The sequence below is a fragment of the Anolis sagrei genome, chromosome 12 (assembly GCF_037176765.1).
Source record: "Anolis sagrei isolate rAnoSag1 chromosome 12, rAnoSag1.mat, whole genome shotgun sequence".
NCBI lineage: Eukaryota > Metazoa > Chordata > Lepidosauria > Squamata > Dactyloidae > Anolis > Anolis sagrei.
Window position 1 is genome coordinate 4,916,512 of NC_090032.1, and position 8,989 is coordinate 4,925,500.

The 8,989-nt window shown below is 32.6% G+C and overlaps 1 protein-coding gene across 1 annotated transcript in view; it reads right to left on the minus strand.

Moving 5' to 3' along the window:
* Positions 1-1,483, minus strand: part of GOLPH3L (golgi phosphoprotein 3 like) — a 23,692-nt gene extending 22,209 nt beyond the window's left edge. The window contains exon 1 of the mRNA XM_060758067.2: positions 1,319-1,483. The gene's annotated coding sequence lies outside the window, so the exon portion shown is untranslated. The remainder of the gene's footprint in view (positions 1-1,318) is intronic.
* Positions 1,484-8,989: the final 7,506 nt, after the last annotated feature.

An 8,989-nucleotide genomic window follows, 5' to 3' on the forward strand; every position in this document is an offset into this window, starting at 1 on the left:
AAACAAACTCACCCTGGCCAACTAAACCTACATCCCATTTAGACTACTGCAGTGGGCTCTACCTGGGGCTGCCCTTGAAATGTGCAACTAGTTCAGAGATCTGTACACACACACACATATATATATGTTGCTTTATATTATATTATATTGTTACATATTATAATTAGTATTATTATTTTCCAAACAAACTCACCCTGGCCAACTAAACCTACATCCCATTTAGACTACTGTAGTGGGCTCTACCTGGGGCTGCCCTTGAAATGTGCAACTAGTTCAGAGATCTGTACACACACATACACACATATATGTTGCTATATTATTATGTTATATTGTTACATATTATAATTAGTACTATTATTATTTCTTTACCAAACAAACTCACCCTGGCCAACTAAACCTACATCCCATTTAGACTACTGCAGTGGGCTCTACCTGGGGCTGCCCTTGAAATGTGCAACTAGTTCAGAGATCTGTACACACACATACACACATATATGTTGCTATATTATTATGTTATATTGTTACATATTATAATTAGTACTATTATTATTTCTTTACCAAACAAACTCACCCTGGCCAACTAAACCTACATCCCATTTAGACTACTGTAGTGGGCTCTACCTGGGGCTGCCCTTGAAATGTGCAACTAGTTCAGAGATCTGTACACACACACATATATATGTTGTTTTATATTAATATTGCTATAATTATAATTATATTATATTGTTACATATTATTATTATTTTCCAAACAAACTCACCCTGGCCAACTAAACCTACATCCCATTTAGACTACTGTAGTGGGCTCTACCTGGGGCTGCCCTTGAAATGTGCAACTAGTTCAGAGATCTGTACACACACATACACACATATATGTTGCTATATTATTATGTTATATTGTTACATATTATAATTAGTACTATTATTATTTCTTTACCAAACAAACTCACCCTGGCCAACTAAACCTACATCCCATTTAGACTACTGCAGTGGGCTCTACCTGGGGCTGCCCTTGAAATGTGCAACTAGTTCAGAGATCTGTACACACACACACATATATATATGTTGCTTTATATTATATTATATTGTTACATATTATAATTAGTATTATTATTTTCCAAACAAACTCACCCTGGCCAATTAAACCAACACCTTGGTGTGAAACAAAACTCATTTCCTGACCCTTTTAATCCAGATTATTCTGCATTCCTGGATCAGGCAAATAAGCAGGAAGAGGAGCAACAAGAGCAAGATGCCCTTTCTTGGAAATGAACTCTATTTCCTAACCCCCAGGTCCCCAAATCCCAAATTTGACTCACCTGGGATTCCCTCTGCTGCTCCAGTCCCTGCTTGGCTTCTCTCTTACCAAGGAAGCTGGAGAGACCCAACCAGAAGAAACTTTACTTCCTGGTTCATCTAGGAAAAAAATGAACAGAGAGAGCTAACACATCAGCTTCCTGGTGTCTCAGGGAAACCTACCCTGGTCTGGATCACAAAGGGCCAATGAGAAGGGCCGCTTGGAGGGAGAGGGCCAATCAGCTCCTAGGGGAGGCGGGCCCTCCTCCCTCTCCTCCCTCCCCTTTGTGTGGAAACAGGCAACCTTGCAAAAGGGAGAGACAGGCAGGCCATTACAAAGGAGGGGAGGAGCTTGTCAAGCTGACAGCCCAGGGGACCAATGGGGAGCCAGAGAAGGCTTCTCTTTCCTTGGCTGGGGAACTAATAGGGAGGAAGGGGAGATTAACATCTCACATTCAGTAAAATCTAAAATGCAAATAATATGCAATATTCTAAATAAACATAAAATATAAATGGAATAGGAAAGACAATCTTAAGTATCAATTGCATAAATTATAATTAAAATTATAATTAAAATAATGTAAACTAATTAATTAATATAAATAAGATAAACTAATTAATTGATATAAATAATATAAACTAATTAATATAAATAATATAAACGAATTAATTAATATAAATAATATAAACTAATTAATTAATATAAATAATATAAACGAATTAATTAAACTATAAACAATGAAATACATAATATAAAATAAATTAAACTATAAATGAAATGAAATATATAAAAATATAAATTTCTTCCATTATTAAAAAAATACAAACTAAACTATATTGTAATTAAAGTAATATAAACTAAACTACCAATGAAATAAATAATATTAATGAAATAAATGAAATAAAATATATAAAAATATAACTATAAACTAAACTATCAATGAAATACATAATATAAAATAAATGAAATAAAATATATAAAAATATAAATTACTTCCATTATTAAAAAAATACAAACTAAACTATATTGTAATTAAAGTAATATAAACTAAACTACCAATTAAATAAATAATATTAATGAAATAAATGAAATGAAATATATAAAAATATAAATTTCTTCCATTATTAAAAAAATACAAACTAAACTATATTGTAATTAAAATAATATAAACTAAACTACCAATGAAATAAATAATATTAATGAAATAAATGAAATAAAATATATAAAAATATAACTATAAACTAAACTATCAATGAAATACATAATATAAAATAAATGAAATAAAATATATAAAAATATAAATTACTTCCATTATTAAAAAAATACAAACTAAACTATATTGTAATTAAAGTAATATAAACTAAACTACCAATTAAATAAATAATATTAATGAAATAAATGAAATAAAATATATAAAAATATAAATTTCTTCCATTATTAAAAAAATACAAACTAAACTATATTGTAATTAAAATAATATAAACTAAACTACCAATGAAATAAATAATATTAATGAAATAAATGAAATAAAATATATAAAAATATAAATATAAACTAAACTATCAATGAAATACATAATATAAAATAAATGAAATAAAATATATAAAAATATAAATTACTTCCATTATTAAAAAATACAAACTAAACTATATTGTAATTAATATGATATAAACTAAACTATCAATGAAATAAATAATATAAAATAACATAAAACTATATATATATAAATATAAAATAAATTAAATATAAAATATATTTAAAATAAAGTAAACTAAACTATAGTATAATTAAAGTAATATAAACTAAACTATCAATGAAATAAATATATAAAATAAAATAAAACTATATATATATATAATAAATTAAATATAAAATATATTTAATATAAAATAAAAAATTAAATATAAAATAAATTAAACTATAAATGAAATAAAATATATAAAATATAAATTTCTTCCATTATTAAAAAAATACAAACTAAACTATATTCTAATTAAAGTAATATAAACTAAACTATCAATGAAATAAATAATATAAAATAATATAAAACTATATATATAAATATAAAATAAATTAAATATAAAATAAATTAAACTATAAATGAAATAAAATATATAAAAATATACATTTCTTCCATTATTAAAAAAAATACAAACTAAACTATATTGTAATTAAAGTAATATAAACTAAACTATCAATGAAATACATAATATAAAATAAATTCTGTAAATGAAATAAAATATATAAAAATATAAATATCTTACATTATTAAAAATTCAAACTAAACTATATTATAATTAAAGTAATATAAACGACTCTCAATGAAATAAATAATATAAAATAAATTCTATAAATGAAATAAAATATATATAAAATATAATTTTCTTACATTATTAAAAATACAAACTATAAATGAAATAAAATATATGCTATAACTAATAAGACTATAAATGAAATAAAACATAAAAATAATATGCATTGTTACGAATAATATAAAATATTACACATTACAAAATAAACTATAAAATATTACAGGTTTTATAGTTATATGACAAAGTACAAATAATATTAAAAAACTATAAAATATTACAAATTACAAATAATATAAAATAAACTATCAATGAAATAAAATATATAAAATTATAAATTTCTTACATAACTAAAAAATAAACTAAACTATAAACAATATTATAAATATCTTACATTACAATTAAAAATAATACAATAAACTGTAAACTATAAATAAAATATTATAAATATCTTCCATTATAATTAAAAATAATATAATAAACTGTAAAGTATAAAGTATAAATAAAATATTATAAATGTCTTCCATTATAATTAAAAGTAATATAAAATTAACTATAAATTATAAATGAAATAAAGTATAAACTATAAATAATATAAATTATACATAAAAATAATATCAAGCAAAAATAATATGATACTATAATAAACTATACATTCAATAAAGTATTAAATATAAATAAATAATCAATAAAATATAAAAATATAATAAATATATTAGGTTAATAAAATAATGTAACAATACAATTAAAATAATGTAAAGGATCAATAAAATGTAAATCTATAATTTATAAATGTTATAAATATATAAAGTGAATAAATAAATTATCAATAAAAATATAATATAATAAATATATTAGGTAATAAAATAATGTCATAATACAATTTAAATCATGTAAATTATCAATAAAATATAAATAATATAATAAATATATTAGGTTGATAAAAATAATAATACAATTTGAAAAGTGTAGATTAAATGTAATTTAATTTATAATTCATAAATGTAAATATATAAAGTGAATTAATAAATTATCAATAAAAATATAAATAATATAATAAATATATTAGGTTACCTAAAATAATGTAATAATACAATTTAAATAATGTAAATTATCAATAAAATATAAATAATATAATAAATACATTAGGTTAATAAAATAGTGCCATAATACCATTTAAATAAGGTAAATTATCAATAAAAATATAAATAATATAATAAATCTATTAGGTTAATAAAAATGTCATAATTAAATTTAAATAATGTAAATTATTGATAAAAATTTAAATAATATAATAAATAGATTAATAAAAATAATGTCATAATGCAATTTAAATAAAAAATATAATAAATAGGTTAATAAAAATAATGCCATAATACCATTTAAATCATGTAAATTATCAATAAAATATAAATAATCTAACAAATATATTATGTTAATAAAATAGTGTTATAATACAATTTAAATAATGTAAATTAAAAATAAAAATATAATAAATATATTAGGTTAATAAAATAGTGTCATAATACCATTTAAATCATGTACATTATCAATATAAATATAAATAATATAATAAATGTATTAGGTTGATAAAAATAATGTCATAATACAATTTAAATCATGTAAATTAAAAATTAAAAAGCTAATAAATATATTAGATTAATAAAAATAGTGTCATAATACAATTTAAATCATGTAAATTATCAATAAAAATATAAATAATATAATAGATTCGTTAGGTTGATAAAAAATAATGTCATAATACCGTTTAAATAGTGTAAATTATCAATAAAAATAAAAATAAATCCGAAACAGTGGGGGTGTGCTAGGTGATCTGCTTAGAACTGGATGATATGGCAGTGTAGACTCCCATAATCCAGTTCCGAGGAGATAATATGGATTGCCTCAAGTGTGGCCTAACTTTGGACTCCAACTCCCACCATTCCTGTCAGGCTCAGGCCCTTCCCTTTCCCGCCTCAGCCGTGACTCTCCGATGTGGGCTGAGGCCTAGTTCAAAATGGCTGGCCATGTTGAGGCCTGAGGGAAGCCAGGCACGGGAAAGGGACGTTCGCCGTCGTTGGCCGCTCACCATCCTCGTGCTTTGGCCCTTTGCACGAGGGAGGTGGCGGGACCCCAAAGGCCGGCAGCCAGGCCAAGGGAGGGAAGGCCATTTGTGTGACTAAAAGGACCCCCACGACTCCATTTTGTTGGTCAAGACAGGAAGAAAGAAGGTTTCTTTGAACAGACAAGAGTTCTTTCTCCCACCCACCTCCCAACAAAGGATTCCCCCAGGCAGGAAGCAGCCAGGGTTTGAAGCTGCAAGGCCATTCAATGCTAATCAAGCTGGCCAACTGCAACATTCACGCTTGCCTCCAACGGACAAGAGTTCTTTCTCCCACCTGCCTCCCAACAAAGGATTCCCCCAGGCTTTGAAGCTGCAAGGCCATTCAATGCTAATCAAGCTGGCCAATGGCAACATTCACGCTTGCCTCCAACGGACAAGAGTTCTTTCTCCCACCCACCTCCCAACAAAGGATTCCCCTGGGCTTTGAAGCTGCATGGCCATTCAATGCTAATCAAGCTGGCCAACTGCAACATTCACGCTTGCCTCCAACAGAGAAGAGTTCTTTCTCCCACCCACCTCCCAACAAAGGATTCCCCCAGGCAGGAAGCAGCCAGGGTTTGAAGCTGCAAGGCCATTCAATGCTAAGCAAGCTGGCCAACTGCAACATTCACACTTGCCTCCGACAGACAAGAGTTCTTTCTCCCACCCACCTCCCAACAAAGGATTCCCCCGGGCTTTGAAGCTGCATGGCCATTCAATGCTAATCAAGGGGGCCAATGGCAACATTCACACGTGTCTCCAACAGACAAGAGTTCTTTCTCCCATCCACCTCTCAACAAAGGATTCCCCCAGGCAGGAAGCAGCCAGGCTTTGAAGCTGCAAGGCCATTCAATGCTAATCAAGCTGGCCAACTGCAACATTCACACTTGCTTCCAACGGACAAGAGTGATTTCTCCCACCCTCCTCCCAACAAAGGATTCCCCCAGGCAGGGAGCAGCCAGGATTTGAAGCTGCAAGGCCATTCAGTGCTAATCAAGCTGGTCAATTGCAACATTCACACTTGCCTCCAACAGACAAGAGTTCTTTCTCCCACCCACCTCCCAACAAAGGATTCCCCCCAGGCAGGAAGGAGCCACGATTTGAAGCTGCAAGGCCATTCAGTGCTAATCAAGCTTCAAAGACTGGCTGCCTCCTGCCTGGGGGAATCCTTTGTTGGGAGGCAAGTGGGAGAAAGAACTCTTGTCTACTTGAGGCAAGTGTGAATGTTGCCATTGGCCATCTTGATTAGCACTGAATGGCCTTGCAGCTTCAAAGCCCGGCTGCTTCCTGCCTGGGGGAATCCTTTGTTGGGAGTAAAGACAGCCAATTGCAACATTCACCCTTGCCTCAAACAGACAAGAGTTCTTTCTCCCACTCACCTCCCAACAAAGGATTCCCCTGGGCAGGAAGCAGCCAGACTTTGAAACTGCAAGGCCATTCAATGCTAATCAAGGCGGCCAACTTAAACATTCAACAGACAAGAGCTCTTTCTCCTGACAGTGAGAGCTGTTCAGCAGTGGAATTCTCTGCCCCGGAGTGTAATGGAAGCTCCTTCCTTGGAGTCTTTGAAACAGAGGCTGGGTGGCCATCTGTCAGGGGTGCTTTGAATGTGATTTCCCTGCTTCTTGGCAGAATGGGGTTGGACTGGATGACCCAAGAGGTCTCTTCCAATTCTAGGATTCTATGAAAGGAAATTCCACCAGAACATGAGGAAAAACTTCCTGACTGTGAGAGCCGTTCAGCAGTGGAACTCTCTGCCCCTGAGTGTGATGGATGGTCCTTCTTTGGAGGCTTTGAAACAGAGACTGGATGGCCATCTGTCGGAGTGGTTTGAAGGTGATTTCCCTGCTTCTTGGCAGAATGGGGTTGGACTGGATGGCCCATGAGGTCTCTTCCTACTCTAGGATTCTAGGATTCTATGAAAGGAGATTCCACCGGAACATGAGGAAGAACTTCCTGACTGTGAGAGCTGTTCAGCGGTGGAACTCTCTGCCCTGGGGTGTGGTGGAGGCTCCTTCTTTGGAGGCTTCTAGTGCAGACTCATATAATACAGTTCAAAGCAGATATGGAACTGAGACAGCTGTGTTCGCCTTAGTGGATGATCTCTGTAGAGAGCTCGACATGGGGTGAGTCTCCTTGTTGGTTCTCCAGGACCTCTCAGCTGCCTTCGATACCATCGGCCATGGTATCCTTCTGGGGCGCCTCGCGGGAATGGGTCTTGGAGGTCCCGTTCTGCAGTGGCTCCAGTCTTTTCTGGAGGGTCGTACCCAGATGGTGTTACTGGGAGACACCTGTTCAGCCCCCCAACCATTGTCTTGTGAGGTTCCTCAGGGCTCAGTATTGTCCCCCATGTTGTTTAACATCTACATGAAGCCGCTGGGTGAGATCATCCGGAGTTTGAATTTCCTGCTCCCCACCCCTCTGCCGGCTCGATGGTGATTGGCTGGCGCCCTACAGCTGGGATGAGGCTTGGCCACCTCCTGAGTGCTTGGGCCAATAGCTGGGCTCCTGCCGCCTCAGCGTCCTGATGAATCAGGAGAGAGGGAGTTGGGACAAGAGGGAAACAATGGATTCTTGAGAGGATTATGGAGGTAGGAAATGTCCATGCGGCCAGCGAGTCCTGGGGCCTGCGAGCCAGCCATTCCTATTGTCATTGAGTGGCTGCAATAAACATTGATGTTTGACGATCCTGCCAAGATCCAGATTTTTCCAGTGCGTACATATGGGAACAATGGGGAACTTGGGCTGAAGTCTTTAGTGAAAGAATTATTTATTATTTATTTAGCAATTTTGTGTACCGGTCTTCTCCCCTCTATTGGGGGACTCGGGCCGGTTTCCAACAATAAAATCACAAAACAATAATTAAAAACATCATATGGCATATTCAATTAAAACGTTATAATAGCAAAATGCAATCACATAATAACAATGGTCAGTCGTCATAGTGAATTCGTTGTCCATCATTCATCGTCATCTATCCGATCACAGAAATATCGATTCACTCGTCGAAACCCCATAGCCAGGTTTTCACCCATTTTCTGAAAAGTTGAATGGGTGACAGATTAGGACGAGGTGCGGCTTTTCGAAGGCCCCCTCCATCCTATTGAGATATGATCGTAATTGCCAAGTGACCGCTTCCTCTGGGGGACCAACTCTTATTATCCAGTCTGGTGTCCTTAGCAAAACTATAAATTACTATCTTTTATGGGGGTTCGACTTCAACATTCTGATATTATTTGGCTACACATATCCAGTTTTTCATTTTTGGGACATTAGCAGG